We start from the raw sequence: 24,647 nt of genomic DNA, 5'->3' as shown, positions 1-24,647 counted from the left end.
ATCGATTGATAAATATCGATGACTTTGAGGTCGCTGCTAAGTGACAGATTTTGCCAGACATTTTTAATTGAGCTGCCAGATATTCTTTGAAAAATGGTGGCATCCCTGCACCCCACCGAGGTTACCATTATGCTAGATTTATCTGGAGCAAGTTTTTTTGAGCTCCCAGAAAAAGATCAAATCTTGTATTCTATCAAATTTTTAAATTATAGAAGTTGTTACATATAATGTTAGGAAATCTGGGCCGCATTCGATTAATACACATTCTATGAACACCAAAATGTTTGCCAAACTTCGTTGACTGTCAAGTGACAGATTTTGCCAGACGTTATTAGATGAAGTGCCAGATTTTCTTCGAAAAGTAGTGGCAGCTCTGGTCATATATTGAAGCCTGCTTCCAATTTCGCCTAGATTTTCTCCAGACCTGTACTCAGTACTGTTTGTTGTAGATTTCGTAGAGTTTATCGCTAGCACATCGTCTGATTAGTGACGAATTTACATGCATTAATACCTGTGCGCCGCCGCGCCACGCCGCCGCCGCCGGTAAATTTCAACAAACGCCGACGCCGAAAGGTAGACCGGCAGCGCGCCCCCGACGCTTTTTTCTCACGCCGACAATTCGCGAACTCGAAAATCATTAGCTCATAATTTTGTGGATCTATGAACATTGCCTATGGTCCGAATATACGACGTTAACTGATTCATGATTTATCACATATTGATCTTTATTTGGTATTAGTGTTTGTGAATTAGATCACTAAGTTAACAAAGTCTTGATATTTTCTCGAAAATCATTACACGACACTCGGAATATAATTCATGTATCCATTCTTGCTTCGTCAACTGGTTATGATTGCGAGCATATAAGTTACAATTCACCATTCGTGGAATGGTCCACAAATTCAAAACAAAACACATCCACTTTCAAGATATAGTTGATTCCTTATATGTTAGACACGATTCACCAGTCGAGCTCGTGAAACTGTTCATGATATAGTTCGTAAAGTAATAAATCTTTCACATAATCTTAATATACTTACGTAAACAATTACAAAGAATTCAGACTATTATTCATGGATTATTCGCTCTACTTTTTGGTTTTGAAATTTCTATGTGAGCTATTGTGTACAACTGCTAGCAACCAGTCTCATAGGCGCGAGTATTAGATACAAGGAAACTACTAGGACCTGCAACCAGGGTTGCCACTATTTTTAAAAGAAAATCTGGCAGTTCAATTAAAAATATCTGGCAAAATCTGGCACTTGACAGCGACCTCATAGTCATCGAAATTTGGCATATATTTTAGTTTTCGTAGAATGTGCATCAATCGATTTTTGTAAAATTTTGGACATTTTTACCCAAATTTCCAAAATGTGTATGTAGCCGCTTCCAAAACTTAAAAATCTGGCAGAATGAGAGATTTGTCTTTTTGTCTGGAAGCTGCCAAAACCTATGGCTGTGCCAGATAAATCCGGCATAATGGCATCCCTGCCTGTAACCCTGTTATTCTTTTGTTAAGATTCAGTGTAATTTTCGAAATTAAATGAAACTGCGCTGAGCACCAAAAATACATTACCTAGCCACAATTCATGTCCGTGAAATAATTAAGAAAGCTATAAGACACGTGAAATCCGACGGTAAGCTCAAGACTAACATATCACGATAACACGACGAGAATTTACGAAAATTGTTGTACAATCGTTCAATTCTTGACTTTTTTAGTCAATAAAGTTAATATAAATCAATGTATCATCAAGTTATGAACTAGAATCATAAAAATATTCAACATATTCAGATACAACCACCTACTAAACATTTGAGTATAATGGAATCTTTTTTTTGCGTGAACTAGTTTTGTAAAAACACAAAAAATATTTTCAATACGAGGTTTATTTATCATTGATTGAATCGTGACCTATTTTGATTTTTTTTTTCTTGAAGAATAGTTGGGCAGAGTGATCTTGACTTTTAGCGACGTTGGTGCACTGATGTGGCGATGCAGAGGGTAAGATTTCTGGTCTCATAAATTATTAATCGTGTCATCTAGCCCCACTCAGGAAAGATTTTCAGTGGCAGTTGCATTAGCCCGGTATCACAGACAAAGAGGACGTAACACGAGATGAATTTTCATCACTCGTAGGAAAAACGGCCGATTTCAATTACAAAAATGCGCCATATCAGCGAGCGTGGCGTTAGTGAAAAGATTTTGACACAGAGCTAAATGCGTTACTTAGTTTCTGCACCCATCCGAAAACGTTACCGTCTTTTAATCTCATGCAAACCAAAACAAAATGGGTTGAAAATGTGAAACTCATTCTTGCCGAAGTGATCAAGGCGGGAGTTGTTCAAAACCATTTCTTAAGTTACAACACGATGCCGATCTATGAGTAAGCACATAATAGGATGTTAGTAAATTAATTGATTCGGTATATCGAATCTGAATAGATGTATGCAATGGATTAGAATTTGAAGATCCCCGGAATTGCTGGAGAAATTGGCGGTGTGCAGGTGCAACGAAAACTAGAGATACTCTCAGACCATTTTCAATCAGACTTGTTTAGTGATCAGCTTCACCCAACAGGAGCTAAAACATCAAGTCGTGGAATTATTATGAATGATAGTAACTTTATATTTAGGTTTCGTCAGAGTGCAGATCTGTATGATTCCAGCACATCGAGCATACTTTGCATTCAAGATATAAACAAATCTTACGTTGAAAGAAAATGTAGTGCCATGGAATCGAATATGCCTTATCGTCGCGGACATTTGGTACTTACAAGAAGTGAAAGTAAACGCCAGCCTGTAAAATGAAGTAATCCCAGCAAAGTTCAGCCGGAATTGAACTGGATATCTGGCTTGTTCCAGTTCGTACACGGGATCCTGTAGCAGGAATACGAACTGGAACCAGCCAGGATTCCGGTTCATTTCCGGCTGAGCTTAACTGGGATGTGTCTACCTTGAAAGGTGTCCTTACACGATAATTAAAAGTGATATTTCTGCGCAGTAATGCCATTAATAACGCCTCCTGTTAGGGTACCTGGTATCTGCGGGAGCGACGGTAAAGAAGACTAAATTGAAACAAAAAACAATGAAACGACAACAAGAATTAATTTCCTCAAACAAAACAAAAACTGTTTTACCGTTGCTTAATTTCCCAAATATAGAACAATAAATAATTATTATGGGTCATTGAAAAACAGTCGTTACTCTGCATTCTTCAAATTTGACAATTGCAATCATTATTTCATGCGAAGTCGTAGTATGCAACATCGACAATTTTTCTATTTCGTTCTTCAAACTGTAAAAATAGTTCCACCTTTCATTTATTATCTTGCATTTCGCAAGCAAGGTGGGCACTATTAGAGCATCAGTTAAAAAAAAATGATGTGGTTGCGAGAATTACATTTTGTGCAATGTGTTCAACAGATGTCGCTAGTCCATTGTGGGCGATGATTTTTTTAGAATTTTCTTCAAGCTGTAACGTCTGTTTGTATGTGCCTCATACAATACAACCCGAAAATTTGGGAAAGGAATTGTACTGCCAAGATTTTTTTTTAGTTACATAGGTGTCAATATTTGTTACGCCGACACACACCGCATAGTGGTTTAAAACGCGAAAAACGTGATCGTTTTGAATAACTCCAAAATGGTTTGTTATAGCGATATACTATCTTCGGAAGCATTTATGATATTGAGACGCCCCATCTTTTCAAGTCAAAAGTTTGATGATTAATCCTACTATAAGTGAGATTCTAAATTTATTTCTCGTATAATTAGAGATAGCGAGTTGGTGTATTCTGCAAAGTTGTAGTAAATTCTTGTGCAAGAAACTTTACTGAAGATAGTAATAGTCTATCTTTAATAATTTTTGAGATATAGAACATTATTGGAGAAAATATTGAAAAAATCAATTTTTTCATTATAACTTCTTTCCAAGATTTTTTGGATGGTTAAAATGTTCTACAAAACTGTCACAATAAATGAAATACAAAATTTCGATGAAGGAAGCAACCTAGTATGTTGAACAGTTTCTGATATATTTACGATTTTTGTTCGAACAAGGGCCTACTTTGCACTCAAATAACTCATGACCGGGCAAAAACGGGCAGACCACTCAGTATGCATTTGAAAGTACAAGAAAGATGCTACAAGGTTCTGTATGAATCACTTGTATCCGGTTGTATCCATGGCTCCGGTAGCAAGATTTAAAGAATATCATTTAACAGTCCAAAATATTTATACGAAACATATTCGGTGAACTGAAAAGTTAATGCGGAACTATCTTCGGCAAAGTTTTGGGAAATATTCTCACAAGAAACATTGTCGAAGACAGCAACCTTCTATCCTGACTGGTTTTATAGATACACTGCATTGTTCGGTGGTACAGAGAGTAATGCGCTGTCTTATGCGCCATATAGTCGAATATTAACCAGGAACAATTTTAAGTATAAGCAGGCGGTGCAATAGCCCTGCAATTGGCTGCCAAGTTTGTCAACACAGAATGTCAAGTTCCCCAATAAAATGTAGTACCAGGGCTTGGATCATCAGTATTAGCAAACCGTTTACGTTTGCTATGAACGACTTGACGGTTGAATTTGCATTGTTATATGAAAGAAAAAGCAAAAGCCTTAAAAAATTTGTTTATTGGCCACCACCGCGATTACTGCAAATACAAATCTTTTGAACTTACAAACTAGTTTTGTTGCTTAATAAGTCTGACGTAACACTATACAGTGACAATGTTAAACAAGTAATCAAAGCATGCACGATTACTAAATGAATCGCTTTCGTAGGGTTTCCATAAATAATGCACAGTATCTTAGAAACTAGTAAAGATAGAAAACGGGTGTCTTCAGCAATGTTTCTAAGAACATTTCCCAGCACTTTGCCAAAGGTACCACCACTTTATCTCAACAGCTTTACCGGATATGTTTCTTATACATATTTTAGACTGCTAAATTCATACAGAACCTTGTAGCATCTTTCTTGTACTTTCAAATGAATACTGAGTGGTCTGCCCGTTTTTGTCCGGTCATGAGTTATTTGAGTGCAAAGTAGGCCCTTGTTCGAACAAAAATCGTAAATATATCAGAAACTGCTCAACATATTAGGTTGCTTCCTTCACCGAAATTTTGTATTTCATTTATTGTGACAGTTTTGTAGAACATTTTAACCTTCCAAAAAATCTTGGAAAGAAGTTATAATGAAAAAATTGATTTTTTCAATATTTTCTCCAATAATGTTCTATATCTCAAAAATTATTAAAGATAGACTATTACTATCTTCAGTAAAGTTTCTTGCACAAGAATTTACTACAACTTTGCAGAATACACCAACTCGCTATCTCTGATTATACGAGAAATAAATTTAGAATCTCACTTATAGTAGGATTAATCATCAAACTTTTGACTTGAAAAGATGGGGCGTCTCAATATCATAAATGCTTCCGAAGGTAGTATATCGCTATAACAAACCATTTTGGAGTTATTCAAAACGATCACGTTTTTCGCGTTTTAAACCACTGTGCACCGGCGCGCCTCCGCCGATAGGGTCCAACGGCGTGACGCCGCCAACGTCGCCGCCGCCAGGCGTAAGCGACATACGCCGCCGCCGATTAAAAATGCATCGGCGCACACCTCTAGCATTAATGAATACTTTCATGTTATCTCCCGTAGAATTTTCATTCCTACCTCTTTTGTCTTACTTCATGTGTCATCGAAGTCCAATTCAAACAATGTAAGCGGAATAGTAGCAAGGATTAGACATTTCCTCAACCATTTGACCAAATCGGGCGGGCATAGCGTAGTTGGTAAATCGATTACCTTGTGAACAGCTCACCTGAGTTCGATTCGCAACCCACACATAGGGTTAGAGATTTTTCCAAAGAGGTTTCTCTAATCCGAAAAGAGACGAATGAGCCTAAGGTTTAAACCTCTATAATAAAAAAAATTTCCCGAAATATATTATCCGAAATTTAATTCATCATTCGTTGAAGGACATCTTCCTTCAGCTAGGGAATGCAGAACCTTTGCCGAAAAGAAAAATAACTTTAAAAAAATTGAATACGGATATTATATATTTCAATGCGCATCGAACTTTGGAGGGCATAAATGCGTAGACTATAATAAATAACACTGTTTCGACTTCGAATGTTCCCAACAAACACTGACACTTTTTTAAATTATTAATCCTAATTTTAAGAAATAGAGGAGGATCAAATAGTTTGTTTATTGAACGTCCCAGAATGGATGGACGCACTCAGAAACCGCAGCCATTTCTCAATAATGTCAGTTTGGTAATTTTTATGGCTGCGTCCTGCAGTTTACCCAAAACATTCAATATTTTTGTGGAGTGCAGTTTAATCAACAGTTTGTTTCAAAATGCGTGGACATTCAGCAGGACAAAGTCGTCTGGATTAATGTGCACAGAAAGCGTTTGGGTAAAACAACGAAGTTCCTGGGCGAGTATGGTAGCAGATATAGAGTGACCATACCAGGCGAGTTAAAACTCAGGACAGTTGAAAGGGGCCCCCTTCCGTTCCCTCTCGAACGTTCATGGCAAAATACTCCCCAGGTTTTCGGCAGTCATTAAAAAAATTCTATCTTTCGAAAGATTTAAATGATAGAGCACTTCTTCGGATTTTTATTTATTTATTAACAGATTAAGGCCGAAGTGGCCTGTGCCGTATACAAAAGATTCCTCCATTCCACTCGGTCCATGGCCGCACGTCGCCAGCCACGCAGTCTGCGAAGGGTCCGCAAATCGTCTTCCACCTGGTCGATCCATCGTGCTCGCTGCGCGCCACGTCTTCTTGTACCGGTCGGATTGCAATTGAGAACCGTTTTCACCGGGCTATTGTCCGACATTCTGGCTACGTGCCCGGCCCACCGTAGTCGTCCGATTTTCGCGGTATGACAGATGGGCGGCTCCCCCAACAGCTGATTCAACTCATGGTTCATTCGCCGTCTCCATGTGCCGTCTTCCATCTGCACTCCACCGTAGATGGTACGCAGCACTTTCCGTTCGAAGACACCAAGTGCGCGTTGGTCCTCCACGAGCATGGTCCAGGTCTCGTGCCCGTAGAGAACTACCGGTCTAATCAGCGTCTTGTAGATGGTCAACTTCGTTACGACGGCGAACTCTGTTCGACCGAAGTGTCTTGCGGAGGCCAAAGTAAGCACGATTTCCTGCCACGATGCGTCTACGAATCTCTCTGCTGGTATCATTGTCGGCGGTCACCAGTGAGCCCAAGTACACGAACTCTTCAACCACCTCGATTTCGTCGCCACCGATGCAAACTCGAAGCGGGCGGTTCTCATTCTTTTCTCGTGAACCTCTTCCTATCATGTACTTTGTCTTCGACGTGTTGATGGCAAGTCCGACGCACTTGGCTTCTCTTTTCAGTCTGTTGTAGGCTTCCTCCATCTTCTCAAAGTTTCGTGCAATAATATCAACGTCATCGGCGAAGCCAAGTAGCTGAACGGACTTTGTGAAAATCGTACCACTCGTGTCGATCCCTGCTCTTCTTATTACACCTTCCAGCGCGATGTTGAATAACAGACACGAGAGACCATCACCTTGCCGTAACCCTCTACGTGATTCGAAGGGACTCGAGAGCGTCCCTGAGACACGTACTACGCACATCACCCGATCCATCGTCGCCTTCACTAATCGCGTCAGTTTGTCCGGGAATGGATTGCTAAACCACAATCAGCGAAGGCGAAGCGAAGAAATCTGCAATGCCTCAATTGAGTGTATCAGACCAAATATTTTGAGATCTTCTGCGAAGAAGTGAGGAGGCTTCAGCGCTAAATACACGTCATTGATGTAAAGCAAAAACATCAACGATCCCAAGCAGCTTCCCTGGGTTATTCCTGACGTAGAAGTAAATGTGGAAATCTCCGATGACAACCAGTTACAGCGGTATTTTTAACATTTTAGCAGGTACTAAATTTTCACAGATATGTGCCGGCAGGCAGATTTTGTTGAGGTCGACCAAAAATCGATTTTTTTTATTCTTCTATCTTAAAGTTTAGGTTCTTAAGAATGTTACCTCAAATTTTAATAGAGATCGGAGTAGTAGACGCAAAGTTATAGCGATTTTCATCTTGCTCCCTTATGGAGATGTGGCTTATACTTGAAACTTTAAATTATCGATTATCTCGAAATCATGTTTTCCAAAAACGTCTTTGCGGTGACTACGATTGCCGAAAAAGTTATCAACCGATCTCAAAACTTTTTTTTGGCTTGTTCGTAGTTCAACTGCCGTGTCCTTGAACGGTTCCATTTTTTCGTCAAAATTTTCATATTAATGTTATGAATTCTTAATAATTTTTTTCAGGTGAAAATATTGATTTTTTTGGAAAAAAAAAAGTCCCCGTACATATACTATACAGGTACATATACTTACGATTTTTTTTAGCTGGTTGGTTTCAGTTGAGCTGTTGGACTGGAATCGTAATCACGGCAAACCTCTTTGAAAAAAACACGTTTTGTGAAAATTACCATAACTTCGACAATTATTAATATTTTATCATGTTCTCAAGGGGCTTTTGCAAATTGGATATTGTTCTATGTTAGACGTATAACAAGTATTTCATTAAAATATGGCTACATACCTTTATACAAATTCAAACATTTTCCTTTTTTCCGACATCTCAACATATATAACGCCTCAACGAAAAATATTTTTTTATACTTTGAGGAGAAAAACCAGGACAAGAGTTTCTCTCGACATCCCGGGACACCAGGACAGTCAGTTAAAAACCAGGACATATCATCCTACATGTATCATTACATTCTACAAAACCGAAGAATGAGTATTGAATAGCTTTCAAACCTCCATAACCTCAATATGTTGAAGTTGAAGATATTTCTCTCAGTTAATAAATCCCAACAAAAATTCTGGACTCAACAGTCATTCAACAGCTAACTTAAAATCCCAAACATTTATCTTGAAATCCAATCAAATTCGCTGGAAAACATATTCAGTACTAACATATTACAGAAATTTTAGATTGATAATTTAGCATTCATCAAAATAATTTTTTTCACAGTAAAATAAAATAAATCAAATCTAATATTATTTAGTGTCTGTCAGATCTCGTATACCCAGCATGCTATTGCGCGTGGAGCCTTTCTTTTGTAACAGGAAACCATTTGTTTGCTTCTGCATCTTGGGGGATCAAAAATTTCTCTTTTTTATCGTTCGCGTCAATATCATCATCGTTTAATTTCTTGTTCTTCCTCGTCTCCTGCACTTATCCCGCTGTCATTTGTATTAACATCCTCGCTGATGGGGTTGTTTATTTGGGGGTGCTGGATGCAGTTTTTACAGTTGTTATTATGATCTGACCAGCAGCCATAAATAAGCCAACCGTTTGTATATAAGATGATGACATTCAAGGCTGTGTCGTGGATATGATAGCAGTAGATGAATGAACAACCGGTTGTGATGCATTCTCTTTAGTATCTTCCGTGCAAGGTATGTATACAATATTGGCAGAAAGTAATCTGTCCTTAATGGGTGTTTAGCGTGGTTTGTGTAGTTTTGTGTTTATAATGGTACAGTCAGGTAAGAAGAAATAAGTGTTTCGATCCGCATCCCCACTACATTAGCGCCGTTAGGAATTTTCGAGAAGAAGCATCTCCAAACTGTAGCGGAGTTGAGTCTAAATAGGTAAAATTGTAATGTCAATGGAAGGTCTATTTTTCGATAATATGTGTCATAGCAAAATCAAATCCAGAAATTGACGAAGATAATACCGTTTAAAGTTTTTAGCTAGTTTGGTGCCAAAAATTTATTGCGGGTGTCGTTTGGTTTTAATGATTAAATCGGCAATGAAATCGTTAAGAGATACATATTCATTGTGGTTTTTTCCGATCCAAAAAGTCTCATTTTCGTTTATTTTTTATGAAACTAATCTAACAACATAGGTCTTCTGACCCTCTTTTCATTCGCAAAAAACATACTACTTTTAGTACTTAACAGAATGTCGCCGAGCATGACAGTGGTCCGCCATATGCAGCTAAGTTATTCCATGGCGAACGTCACCGCGCCACAGCACAGTGGTCGGAAACACCAAAAACGAATATATTGACTGGGTGTTTTTGGAGGAATTTTTCGTATAAATATTTCCCACAACCTGATAAAAATTAAAATTAGGCATGGCTTACTATTATCGAGCTAAAAAAATTACTTTTTTTACTGAAGAGGCAGAAAGTTGGTATCTTCGACCAATTTTTAGCTATGCTCGTAATGAATAATTTTGTTGAAGAACATGAATTTGTAGGACTAAAGGTTATCGACTTATAAAGCGTTTTCTATGGCAACCCCCTTAATTTTTTTCTGAATATAACTTTTTCCACTTTTCGTGCTTTATAAATCGATAACCTTTAATCCTACAAGTTTGTGTTCTTCAACAAAATTCATCATTGCGAGTATTTCTAAAACTTTGTCGAAGGTACCAACTTTCTAACTCGTCAGTATAAAAAGTTAATTAATGTGGGGAATATACATACGACCAATTCCTCCAAAGACACCCTATGAATATATTCGATAGTTTGGCCTCTAGTGAATTAAGTTCAGGTTTTTGGCGTTTCCGACCACTGTGCACAGTGGCATCTCTCCACACAAAGTTGTAACAAAATCATAAAAAGTAGATTATATGGCTAAAAACTAGCTTTTCAATTAATTTTGGGTCACTGAATCTATTTCAACTATCAGTTTAGAAATTCCATAATTGTTTTTTTTTCGGTTATTTTTATGTAAACCCATTTGAAGGCGTTGATCGTTAATGGGTTAATATACACCGCAAATGGTCGACAAAACTAGTAAAAATTAAAAATAATCAACAATAAGAAGTTCTTTTAAAAGATTTGTGAGCCTGAGGGCGTCTCCATAAGGACATTTCCAAAAACATACTTATAAAAACTTGTGCGCCAAATTAGGCATGTATATTTTGATTCTACATAAAATCTTGAGTCAGAATCATGTTAAATGACCCATGGGAGATCATCTCAAAAATTGTAAGGTGCATATAGATAAATTATTGATATTTCATTCAATATCTACATATATTTTCCTTAGTAGACAATACACGTTAATGATTTCTGCATAAGGGTTTAGGTTTATAGTTTAAAACAATCAATTTTCTTTCCTAAAACTATGAATGAATTAAATTAGACAGAAATTCTCATAAAATTATCATAAAATTATAAGATAATTTTATTAAAACTTAGAGAAAAATGAAATAAATATTTGCAAAAGAATTTCAAGACATTGACTTTCGGCGTTTTGTCACACGCTGTACCACTGTAGGGTATAACCGCAAAGAAGATCTGTTCGGACCCTGACACATATTGCGTCGGGTCACGAGAGAGTCTCACTTTCTCTCTTGCCGTGCAAAAATAAAACCTCAAAGTAAAAAGAATCAGATTCAATTTGTTGAAGAATCTGCCTGACTCTGCGAAAAGGCATTTGTTGAATTCAACAATCACCTACAGGGTAATATTGTTCCTCAGCATAAGAGATAGGTGAGCCCTCCGACCACACCTCGTATCGACCGATTGCAATGCAATCCTGTATCCGGCAGTTGTTCGAGAAAATATTCCTATTCCGCCTCGACAATTGGGTCGAAGCAAATGGTTGTCAGATACCCAATTTGGCTTCCGCAAAGGCAAAGGAACAAACGATTGCTTTGCATGGTTCTCTGCAGAAATTCAAATGGTGTGTTAGCAAAGAGTAGATGACATCCGTTTTCTTGGTTATTAGGTACTTTATATTCAGTTTCTATCAATATTCTTTCAGAGAAGCTGCATTAACTTTTTTCACTGATTTTAAATAACATTTTGCTAAACTTGTTGCATGAAGAGTACATGAATTTTTAGGTATGGCGACTTATCAACATCACTATTTAGCTCGATGGATCTTCCCCAAGGATCATGTCTAAGTCCCTTCTCTACAATTTTTACAGGAATGATTTGTCAATTCCTGCACGCTAAGGCAGCTTGCAGATGATAGTGTGGTTTCTATTACAAGTCTCAAAGCTGTCGATTTGCGACAATTAGTCTACTTAGGCCCTCCAACTGGGTATCAAATTGTCCACGGAGAAAGACGAGCTAGTCGTATTTGCAAGGAAGCGTGAACCTGGTTCTACTCCAAAGGTACCTGGGGATGTCACGATTAGGTATCTGAAACAAAAGTGTCAATGAAGCATCCACCTTCTCCGATCAACTAACCGAAACAGGGTCGGAGTCCACCCAGGAGACCTGATCAGATATTGACCTGATCAGATACGATATTGTCGGTAATAGAGTACGCTCCGATACAAACATTGCGTGGCACAAAAGTGCGAACAAGTAGAAGAGACCCGGCAAAGGTCAGCCGATAAGAGTTTAAGTTGGCATAGGAACAACGGGAACAGCTGTGAGTAATGCTGAATGCAATCGTGTGCAGTCCAGTATCGTCACTGGCTGAAGCATGAAGTGCGTAAAATTGTCAACCCCGTAGCTTAACAGATCCGCGTAATTCAAACTCGAATCGTAAATCACGCCATCGATTTCGACTTGGTTTGTTGGTCCGTAGAAAAGACCCACAGCTAGCTTCCAGTTGCCTACTTTAAACTGGTTACCACAAGCTAATCCGGGCGGTTTTGTTTATTAAATTTCGGTCACAAACGAATATCGTTGGTTTTAGGTTCATGACATCTCCGATAGGTTTGATTTTTGCCTTTGGCTCGAATAATCATAATGAGCCCGAAGCAGTCGATTTTATTTCGGCACCCATTTGACCTTCATTTTACAAGACGAGCGAAGTGATTCGAGTTATTTCAAAATTATTAATATTTAGCGGTCAATGGATTGGGGAACATTGTTTTCAAGATATTACGAGGAATAGGAAGAATGTTGGCCGCAATCCAGAAATTTATTATCAGATAGCCGATAAGCAGATATACCATCTGTATGCCCCTAAAAACCTATGAATTCAGTAATTCAACTTTCATCATTTTTAAACGAATTATGGGATAAATAAGCAAATAATTAAAATTTACATACCATAATTAAATATGTTCAACAAATAGTAATAGAGAAATACAGGTATAAAAAAGTAAATAAATAAATTAATTAATGAATATTGAAGGTTGATTTTTCATAACAAAATTCACAAGCCTTTGTACTACAATCGCAGCGCAATAAAAAAAATTCAGCCTCAATGGAAGTTTAGTATTTCACTGTAACTGTTGAACTAAGTAGGATAAGATATTAAATAAACCAGGTTAAGTGTGCCATTTCCATGTACACATTAAACTGTACGAAAGTCAAACTGAAAAAGCAAGCTCCTCTAAACGCCAGAGGGGCGTAAAACTGGGACTCCACAAAGAGCATCAACAGACCACGCTACGGCCCTGCACACATGAGGCTTTATAGGTATTGGGGATGTTGTCATAAAATAAAATATTGAAAAAAATGTTTTCAATTTTCCCGCTGCTGTTAGAAATAAACATGGACTAAGGCATTCACTTTATCCATATCCAATAACATGCATACCCCGAAAGTAGCAAAGATGCAATCAATTATTACCTGCATTACATTTTTCACGTCAAATCAATCACAGGTGGTAAATCGGCTCTTCGTGCGTCCAGAACAACTGCTTACAACGTGTTACACGAACGTATTGGCCTACTATTTGAACCAGACGAAAAACAACACTAACAACAACAACAACAACAATGACGTCGCCCTGTTCAACTTTCAGGAACATAAAGCATGCGTTCGGCGTTACTTTTCAACAGAACTCCAACTAAGCGTGAACGACTGCTAGAGCCAAATAGAAGGAGTGAAAACATCAATAAAATTCAAAACATACCACAGTTACTGTGTTGGCGTGGCTCAACCACTCAATGCACGCAACCCGTAAATGTGTTTCATAATAACTGCAATTGGCTATGCTTTTCGTGAAACGGGGTGCATTTTAGTGTTGTTTCAAGAAACTGGAATTTTCAAATATTGTGATTTATCTCTAAAGCAATTCGAACAGGTTTATGGCATTTCTACCACGTTCTAATTGTCTATATAACCGAAACGTATCTGTTTTCATGATTAAAAAGTTTAATGTAGCGATACATGAAGTGCATTCTAGAAATCAAAATAATAATGATAATAAGAAAAATGTATATAGCATAAATGTGGTAATTATTTACCAGAATGTCAACAATTTCTTTTCAAAACGAACCAAGAAATAGATAGATGGGTTTTTATTGTTTTGTTACCTTTTGTATTCCAATAAATTTAACCAATAAAATGCACTCTATTTTTATTTTCTGCGGTCAAAAAACCGATAATCACGCTCAGCATTATAAATGTAATGTACCAAGCGAAACGTGGCTGCCATGTTTATTTAAAACACCAAAGAACACATCATTCGCAATTCAAATGATCACCCGATCATCAACTAGGAATGATTGCCCGCCGCTCACGTAAATGGCAATCGGACGACCTTCCCGGCTTCTGCCGGGTTTTCGCCAAAAAATACCGAAAATCATTCGAGCAAACACAAGCGACTCGGCAAACAACAGAGCACACTGTTTACCGTTCCGCACATATGTAGCCTTTAACATCAACCTCGCTATACTCGCCCGGCTGTTACTTCTTCAGCAGATCCGCTGATCAACATTTTTGGGGGAGAATTCATACCTAGGTGCTAACATTGAGCAATGCATGTACAATCACACACAATCACCTGCGAAACGGTCCAGTTCAAGTAATGGCGACCACTTGGCGACCGACTTTCTTCTACACTAATTCGCAAACTATTGCGACTAACCTCGTTTCGTAAATTCCACTTTCGAGATAAAACTATGCTCGAGTTTGCTGCATTCACCACCGTTCAGCCTGTGCGTAATTACTTGACTCCTGCGTGTTTATAGCTTTATAACTGTCACCACGCCTTAATCACAGTTAATGTACCTTTCACGTACCACCAAACCTGTAATGCAAAAAAAAAATCACTCGCGCTTCAATCTACTAAACCGTATTCAAATCAAGCCCCCATCGACACACCCGACGGCGATATCACGTATTTCGACGAACCGAAGTGAATGGAGTTCGATTATATCAAAAGCAAACAATCGATTAAATTTAAGCCCCAAATAATACGGCAGGGTAGCTTCCGATAGACGGACGATACGCGCGAAGCTCGAAAGTGCAACTGAAGGCTAGGCCAGCACCGATCACCAACTTCACTTCAGTGACCATGCGCCTAACCACTAGCTGCCGAAGACAAAGCACGTGTTCGAGTTCGAAGGTAACGTTGCTGGCCTGAGGTTGAACTTGACGGAGAGGTGCACCACGATCGCTAAAGTGAAGCAAGCGTTCGTTCGATTAGACAATACTTGGTTACTAACGTAAAGAGGCTTGTGTTACGATACTGGTAACTGTCTGGCGCCCCGATACCAACCGACTGAATCGCGCAAAATGCACTGTTTCACTTTACCACTTCCGAAGAGCTGCTTCATTCAATGAATTCTCACACCGGCAGCGGTGAGCTCAGGTTCAAGCAATCTCACTGTACTACAAAGTACGCAGCCAAAATGTCACAGCGCGTGAGCGAACGGAGAGACAACAACGAGCGAGCGGGAATACGATCGCGATGCACCACCCCAACACCTACTTGGATGATCCACGAAAGAGTTGATCTGAACTTGACGACCTTCTTCCAGCAACTTCGCACGATGTACTGAGTTGTTGTGCACGATCTGCACAATATTTTATCACTTTTGGCGTTTGTTTGCTTGTTTGTTTGTGTCTTCTCCTGCGGAAGAAACCGCCGCCGTCTCGCGACGCGCTTCGTTTCGTTGGGGTTGTCACGCGTGTTACTTTCGAGGCTCGTAGATACCGGTGCGGTGGCGTCGAAGTGGCGGATTATCATTTTGTGGTTTTTGTTTTGTTCGCTCTCTTCTGCCACCTTGAACGATTCATATCGATGCGAGAAATTGCAATAAAAATAAGTTAAGTGTGGTGTCCGTTTACAAATTAGGTTAGGTGACATTTCTTTTCGGCCGATGTTTGTTTTTCACTTGTTTTGTTTTGATATCACTATTTGAAGAAGCAATAACTTTGGCTTTAATCGTGAAAAAGAAATCGGAAGTCTTGAGCGTGACAAAAATGGTCAAGTGTGACCTGAATACCGTCGAGGTGAGTCGGTGACCGAAAACTTCCGAGTGGGCCGAAAGCGTACTTGGTTTACAAATAAACAACTGCGGTGAGCGGATTTAGCTAAATCTGGCGGATTTAGTTTCGCTTGGAAATAGCCGAAATAACATGTGTAGGGTAAAAGGGGGTGAAGTAGGACGATTTTCGTTTGAGTTTTCAAGCTGTCGTACGAGAAAATCATTTACAATCAATAAATAATAATCGATCTGGATACGTTTAATTGCTTTTAAGAGATACTGCTGTTATCATAAACGCAAAATATGTGATACGAAAACAAGACAAATTGTTTTTCTCAAAAGTATGCCACTGTTCTAATTTTTCTAAAATTAATTTAAAAAAAATCGATTTTGAAGCTCTTTTTCAGAACCAAGGCAAATAAAAATAAAAGCTCAAGCTTGCAAGAAGCTCTTATTGTGTTTATATATATATATATATATATATATATATATATATATATATATATATATATATATATATATATATATATATATATATATATATATATATATATATATATATATATATATATATATATATATATATATATATATATATATATATATATATATATATATATATATATATATATATATATATATATATATATATATATATATATATATATATATATATATATATATATATATATATATATATATATATATATATATATATATATATATATATATATATATATATATATATATATATATATATATATATATATATATATATATAGAAAAATAATTAATCACAAATATTTTTCCACACCGATAATATGTATTTGAAGAATATATTAGATTTTTTTATTTATCGTGCAATTCGGAAGGTACAGTATATTGCAGAATCCCACCATTAAAGTTCCAAGTACCGACCCTCTTTGGCGAAAACCGGTACTGCGCTACTGAAGTCCTCAGTACCGGTAGGACTGGTAAAGTACCGATACTCGAATATTTTGTTCAAATAAAACGAAAAACGCATCAAAGTGAAATTGAATGCTCAAACTGATGATCTTATTCCTATAAACTATGGAGTTTTGCTGAGTTTTCCGATCAGCAAAAATTACAAATCGCTCCATTCGAAGCAGTTCACCAATTCTAAAATTGTTAGCTACTAAATCGTTGTCCGTTATTTTATAGATAACGATTTAAGAACAAACCAAATGCAGACATGCCTTAGGCCACAGTCTTATTTCGCGCCACCCAGTGAATAATGGGAACCAATCAGAGAGTCGCTAATAACAAAAATCAAAACAAAATTTTTGTCCTTGATATGAATACTTCGAAATTTAGTACAAGGTCGTTGAAATTTTATTTCTACCAAATAGTGCAGGAATTTAAACATACCGTTGAGTACAACAGGAGTTAGTAATGTTTAACTTCTACAATTATTATGATGGCCCCACGTCATTCCCCAGCAAAGGTGTAACCTGAACGATTTATCTAGAAGATAAGTAATATAACTAAAAGCAACCTTGCAGGCCGATATTTTGAAATTTTGTTTCATCAAATTGTTTCATCGATTCAATTTAACTTGAAATTAGTTTTTAGTTTTTTGGATTCTCATCATCAGAAACATGCACCATGTTGATACCAGTAAGACGATTTTAACGTCTAACTAGTGCCAGATTTGGTGCTAGTTTAGATTTACCATCCAACTGGCACCAGAATACTGTTAGTTAGGGATGGGAAGAATCCGACACACTAAAAACAAACTAATTATTGCTAATGTTCGATTTATTTTCCATTGGTCATTTTCCGCGCTGGGTTTTTTATCATCGACACCATATAAGCGATTCCACCATGTGAATCTTAGATATCGCATGGGTCGGCTTAACTTGGGTCACGTAGGGAGATGTAACCAGAGATGTTTCCAATCAAAAGATCTCAACGACTTCTACTGCGAATAAACCCAGACCCACTGAGCACATTAAAGCTGTATTCGAAACACCAATTTGTTTAATAGAGATACTGTTTTCATTATTTAAAATGCACCGCTTCCCCAAATCGGTCAACATAAACGAACGCATAAAACGTCTGTCGGAATATATCACAAAATCTACCTCACCAACATTCGTGCAAAAAGAGACAATATTTCAAAGAACTGTTAATTCTATTCCAGCAGAAAAGAATGCAAACAAAATAAACGAATCTCAAGAAGATTCGCGCGCTTGAACTCAAAATATTATCGTCGTATTAGGAACATCAAGAAGCTATCATATCAGGAACAACATCAAACAAAACAATGTAACTGAACATGTGCAAACTATCAAGTATTTCAGAACTTATAAACAGCGGTGCGCTTCGTTAATGGTTACACCAAAGGGTGAGTCGCTTAACACAAATCGGATTGTGCCCACAAACAAACAGAGTGGTAGCTTGTGCCGCAAAGTGCCACGATGTGCCATGGTGTTCAGTAAAACAAAAGCAATGGTTACTATGATTATTTAACTACACTTTGTTGACTATTTTTGAGTTCTCAGAAGTGTGCCTCAGTGTGCCACACATTGTGGTACCGAGTGAAATTATCGTGTATTACTGTGAATCGTAATCTTATATCGTGTTAGCGTAAGTAATACTGTGTGAATGACACATTGTTCTAAGCGACTCACCCCTTGGGTTACACTTTATGGATTATGTATGATGAAATTTTACTCCAACATTCCTCTTCTTGGTGGCACTCTCAATGTTCAAACAACGTCTTACAACTAGGAAGGTCAGCTTACGCTATTTGGGAAGACTATAGCGTAGTTGGTAAGTGCAATACACTGTACGCAGCTCACGAACTCGAACTACCACCACCGCCTATAGTGTATTAGGCCATTTGCCCTCATCGGTCAGAAAAACAAATAACTTTTTAAAATGTACTCATATCATTTTGCGTTTTTCGACAGTACTTGGACATTAAACATGTGTAAATCTGAGATCGTCTTTGTTCTCCATATATTTTAAATCCCCCTTAATTTTTTATAAATAATTTTAGAACGGTTGACTGATTTGGTCCAAATTCGGAAAAGAATCACAGGGTGGCATGGAGTAGAAATGATTACATAATGGTGAGAATCAACCTTTTTAACTTGTTCAATTAAAGCGGGTCCCATATTTAAGCTCCATTGCATACTGTACAACAAATTAAACAGCATATGAAATGCTATCATATTTGATGATCAGATATAATCTCTTCCTTGTATTGACGTGAGAATCTTTGTTTTTTTCTTTTTTCAGGGATTTTTAAGAAACGTGTCCACTGGAAAACAGACAGAGAAAGAATGACCGGAACGGTGAGAATGAAGAAACGGCGAAAATTCACCTTTTATTGGAAACACTGAGAAAAGATATGTCCTCAATCAAGAATCGAACCTGCGATCTCCAGTCTCTAGTTTGGTGCGTTAACCACTTCGCCATCGAGGAACTGTGATGATGTCATCACATATTCCCAACAGTATCGTGATCACCACCGCAGCCTCCAATTCCTCCTAATTGACCTATCGACCCCCAATGTCTCCTATATACAGATCATCACCTCTCCATCTCATCGATCGGGCCAAATCTCTCTCGTTATCTAGCGCTCAAGGCTTGAGATATTTATTATCACTGTTTACCCCCGTACCTAACTCCCGCCGCCAGTCTTTGGCAGGGGGTAGAAGCTATGGAGAGGGCATGTTGATGTCTACCTCAAAGCCTATCGGCAGCTGCTAACGGCAAATCCAGTGTTATACTTGACCGTAAGCTACGTTTTATCGAACACTTCAATGCAGTAACTGCTAAAGCCTATGCAGTACTAGGGCTCATCAAACGAAACACCCAAGATTTCAACGACGTCTACTGCCTGAAGGTACTGTTCATCAGGCTGGTAGGCAGCATTCTAGAGTATGGAGCTATCGTTTGGGCTCCGTATCACACCGTACACATTAATCGCATAGAACGGGTACAAAAGAGCTTCGTCCGGTATGCCCTTCGACGGCTTCCCTTTTTTTTACAATGGAGAAGACCTTTACGTCCTAGCCCAGTACACGTGCTATTGGTAGGGTCCAATCTACCACACGGGGTGCACTGGGGGCGTGTCGGGCTCGAATGGTGAGGCTGCCATTAATACCGACTAAACTCCATTGGGCTCCGCCATCATTCCTCCCAGGAACTACCTCTCGGTATTACTTCTGGGGGGATGGCTGTACTAAATGTACTCATTCACTCTCACTCGCGCGTTCACACGTCCTGTATGAGGCTTACTTGGGTACTCTCTCAATCGCACTTTGATTCACTCTCAAACACTCCCACATGAGGCTGACTTTTGTGCTCACCTTTTTCGTTCCTTGCTAGGCTGACTTTTGTGCTAGCCTCTACCATACCATGTGAGGCTGACTTTTGTGCTCACACTTAACATGCCGTGTGAGACTGACTTGGATGCTCACCCTTTCACTCCTCTGCCACGCCATGAGGCATCGATAGCTAAGTCCCAACATACTACGCTACGACCCTCCCGTCTTGGCATGAGGCAGTCCACTTATACGCCTATACACTCACTCTTCTGTCTTGCTTCGGGGTGGCTGGGTTTACCCCTTACGCGGTTGCCATTCGCTGCGCCAAACCTGCCTCGGCATGAACAGACCATTCACTCCCTTTTTTGCGCTTGGCCTTTTTCGCTCCAGCTAACCAATCACTAGTTAGCCGTGCCCGTCGTCTGTTGCTCGGTTCGCCAGATTACCTGTAGCCTACTGGCAATCTGGATGGTAGCAGCCGAGACTGCGTTCCACTTCTCCACCGATTGACACATCCGCTGAATAAGGGTATCAGGGGTTGTGTCCCAGCCACAGACGTCAAGCATTGCTCTTCTTTCGACGTCGAACCGATGACATACGAACAGTATGTGTTCGGTAGTTTCGTCTACACCTGGGCAGTCCGGGCAGACTGGGACCTCCGCGTGCCCGAACCTGTGGAGGTACTGTCGGAAACAGCCACGGCCTGACAGGAATTGTGTCAGGTGGAAGTGAACTTCCCCATGGAGTCTTCCCACCCAGCTCGATATGCTAGGTATCAGCCGGTGGGTCCACCTACCTTTCGAGGAGTTGTCCCACTCACGCTGCCATCTGGCGACCGAGGTCACCCTGGTGCGCTCGCGGGCTCCCCTATTTCCACGTAGCTCAAAGCACTCCTCATCTTCCCGGAAGACCAGCCCGACTGGCATCATGCTCGCTATCACGCAGGATGCATCGTGTGATACCGTGCGGTAGGCAGATATCACTCTGAGGCACATCACGCGGTAGGTGCTCTCCAGTTTCTGTAGGTAACTGGTTACCCTCAGTGCTCTTGACCATGACGGGCCGCCGTACCTGAGGATAGATACGGCAACGCCTGCCAGTAACCTACGTCTACTGGCGCACACCTTTGAGCTGTTGGACATCATTCTCGATAGAGCCGCAACAGCAGTCGACGCTCTCTTGCATGTATAGTCGACATGGCTGCCGAAGATCAGCTTGTCGTCTATAATGACTCCGAGAGACTTCAGACTTCGCTGTGAAGTGATCGCGACTTCTCCCACATGGATAACTGCATGTTGTGCAGACTTGCGGTTGTTGACAATAACTTCCTCCGTCTTATGATGTGCGAGATCCAGGCCTCTCGCGCTCATCCATTCCTCCACCGTGCTGATCGCGTGTTCTGCGGTTAGTTCTACCTCAGGAATTGACTCCCCGTAAACCTCCAAGGTTACGTCGTCAGCAAAGCCGACGATCTTGACTCCAGGAGGGAACTTCAGTCTCAGAACCCCGTCATACATGAGGTTTCATAGCACCGGGCCTACGATCGAGCGCTGCGGGACTCCGGCGGTAATCGGAACCCTTTTCTGACCGGCATCGGTCTCGTATAGCAGTACGCGGTTCTGGAAGTAACTTTCCAAGATCCGGTACAGACCCACCGGTAGGCTAAGCCGGTGTAACGAGAGCGCGATGGCATCCCAGCTTGCGCTGTTAAATGCGTTCTTCACGTCAAGTGTCACTAACGCACAGTATCGAATACCTCGCCTTTTTCGTTGGATCGCTATCTCGGCAGTATTTATCACTGAGTTGAGAGCGTCCACTGTGGACTTACCCTTCCGAAAGCCAAACTGGTTGCTTGACAGACCGTCCGTACCTTCCGCGTACGGGGTTAGCCTGTTGAGGATGATCCTCTCAAGCAGTTTGCCTGTCGTGTCGATCAGACAGATTGGTCTGTACGCCGATGGGTCGCCTGGCGGCTTCCCGGGCTTCGGCAACAGCACCTTCGGCAACACCAACTGCCTTTTTCCATCTATCGGGGAAACGGCACTCGTCAAGGCATCTCTGCATAGCTAGCCTGAACATGTTCGGGTTCGCTATGATCGCTGCCTTGAGAGCGTTGTTTGGAACTCCATCCGGCCCTGGAGCTTTGTTCATTGCTAGGGATTTCGCCACTGCGAGTAGTTCTCCATTCGTCACTGGAGCCACCATTTCGGCCGTGCCCGCACTGTCTCGTAGTGCAGGTGGCCAGGGGCTTGTGGCTCGAGACGGGAAAAGTACTTCGATAATCGTTGCCAACCGGTCCGGAGACCGTTCTGGGGGTGAGGAGCCCCCTTTGGTCTTGGCCATCACAATCCGGTAGGCGTCACCCCACGGATTCGCGTTGGCACTCTCACATAGGTTGTCGAAACACGCTTTCTTGCTGCTTTTAATGGCCTTGTTGAGGGCCAATTTCGCAGCTCGAAACACTTCACGGCGGTTCTCTCTTGCATCCTCGGTGCGAGCTCTTTGCATCCTACGTCTAGCTCTGAGGCAGGCTGACCGTAGAGCTGCAATCTCGGCACTCCACCAGTATACTGGGCATCTACCGTTTCTTGGCAGTGTTTTTCTCGGCATAGTGACGTCACACGCGCGTGATAGAACAGCTACCAGCGCATCCCCGCTTAGACTGTCGGTGTCCCAGTCCGCGGTGAAAGCTTCGCTGTCGAAGTGATTGGACTTCCACCCGCGTACCTGACAGGGATCTCCCGCCCTCGGATGCTGCACACCATAGTTGATCTTAAAGCGGATTGCTAAATGATCGCTATGGGTGTAGCCTTCGTCTACCCTCCATTCCATGCCTGGAGCCAGACTCGGGCTGGCAAATGTTACGTCAATCCACGCCTCCACTCCGTTTCTACGGAATGTACTAGCTGCCCCACTCCACTGCCCAAGCGTTAAAGTCTCCCGCTATGACTACCGGTTTCCGGCCCACTAGATCCGACGAGAGCCTGTCGATCATCTGATTGAACTGTTCTATTGGCCACCTTGGTGGGGCGTAGCAGCTGCAATAGAATTGAACACCATTGATCTTGGCAATCGCCACACCCTCGGCGGAGGAGTGTATTACCTCTTGAACCGGGAACCGTCCCGTTGTACAGATTGCCACCATTCCAGACCCGTCCGAAACCCAATTGCCGTTGCCGGCAGGGATGCGGTACGGGTCTGATAAGAGGGCGACATCTGTCCTCGACTCCGAGACCGACTGCCACAGCAGCTGTTGGGCTGCTGCACAATGGTTAAGATTTAGCTGTGTGACGTTCACTGCTTCTTCTTATTTGCCTCACCGAAGGGACACGAAGGTCCGCCCATAGCATGTTTATGGGCTTGCTTCTTAGCGGTGCAGATAAGGCACTTGTACGCCTTAGTGCAACCCCGCTCCTTATGTCCCTCCTCGCCGCAGCGACGACATAGTTTGCTCCTGTCTGTGTTTTTGCACTCGTAGGCTTTGTGGCCGGACTCAAGGCACCGATAGCACCTATCCACTGAAGGCGGCTGGGGTATGCTAATAGGGCATACCGACCAGCCGATCTTCAGCTTCCCTTTCTCGGTTACCTTTTTGGCATCCGCCTTCAGTAGCCTGAGGTAGGCTACTTGGGTGCCAGAGGGTCCATCTCTAAGTCGCACAGAGGCCCGCTCGATTGTGACGTCGCATTGTTCCTTAACGGCTGCGACGACATCTTCTGCGGTCGTGAACTCGTCCAGATGCTTGCATTGGAGAGTCATTTCCGTCCCTAGCGACCTGACTTGGGCGCCTTCTCCAAGGACCTCTTGGGCCAAGGCCTTGTATACCGCACTAGATTGTGCGCCTCGCTTCAGCACCAGAAGCATTTCTCCCGTGTTGGTGCGTCTCACGCTACGCACATCTTGCCAAAGGGCCGAAAGGCTTTCGGCCGCCTTCATCGACTTTAGGACATCGGCGTATTTGTCCTTGTCGGTTTTTAACCACAAGGCCTCGCCTCTATCCTTGGCCTTCTTCGCGGGCCGCGGTACCTCCGGTGTCGGTGCCGGCTTCTTCTTGGTGACCAGTGTCCAGGGGTTTGGGTCCCCCTGCCCCTGTCGCGCCGGGTTGCTGGTACCAACGCTCTGCTCAGCGAGGTCACTCTCGCCCTCGCTTACCTCAGCCAGACGGCGTTTGGCCTTA

The 24,647-nt window shown here is 41.0% G+C and overlaps 1 protein-coding gene across 11 annotated transcripts in view; it reads right to left on the bottom strand.

Moving 5' to 3' along the window:
• The window catches only part of LOC131683395 (uncharacterized protein DDB_G0290587-like), a 147,157-nt gene extending 131,364 nt beyond the window's left edge, over positions 1–15,793 (bottom strand). For 6 of the 11 annotated variants that reach the window (XM_058965338.1, XM_058965340.1, XM_058965339.1 and 3 more), the window contains exons 1-2: positions 15,405–15,547; positions 14,825–14,986 (exon numbers count right to left, since the gene is read on the bottom strand). The gene's annotated coding sequence lies outside the window, so the exon portion shown is untranslated. Of the gene's footprint in view, positions 1–14,824; positions 14,987–15,404; positions 15,637–15,670 lie in introns of those variants that run through there. The other 5 variants (XM_058965329.1, XM_058965330.1, XM_058965332.1 and 2 more) reach the window with 5 other exon arrangements.
• Positions 15,794–24,647: the final 8,854 nt, after the last annotated feature.

The sequence above is a fragment of the Topomyia yanbarensis genome, chromosome 2 (genome assembly GCF_030247195.1).
Source record: "Topomyia yanbarensis strain Yona2022 chromosome 2, ASM3024719v1, whole genome shotgun sequence".
Taxonomy (NCBI): Eukaryota; Metazoa; Arthropoda; class Insecta; order Diptera; family Culicidae; genus Topomyia; species Topomyia yanbarensis.
Note: the sequence above shows the minus strand (reverse complement) of the source record. Positions and strands in the feature narration are given on the sequence as shown.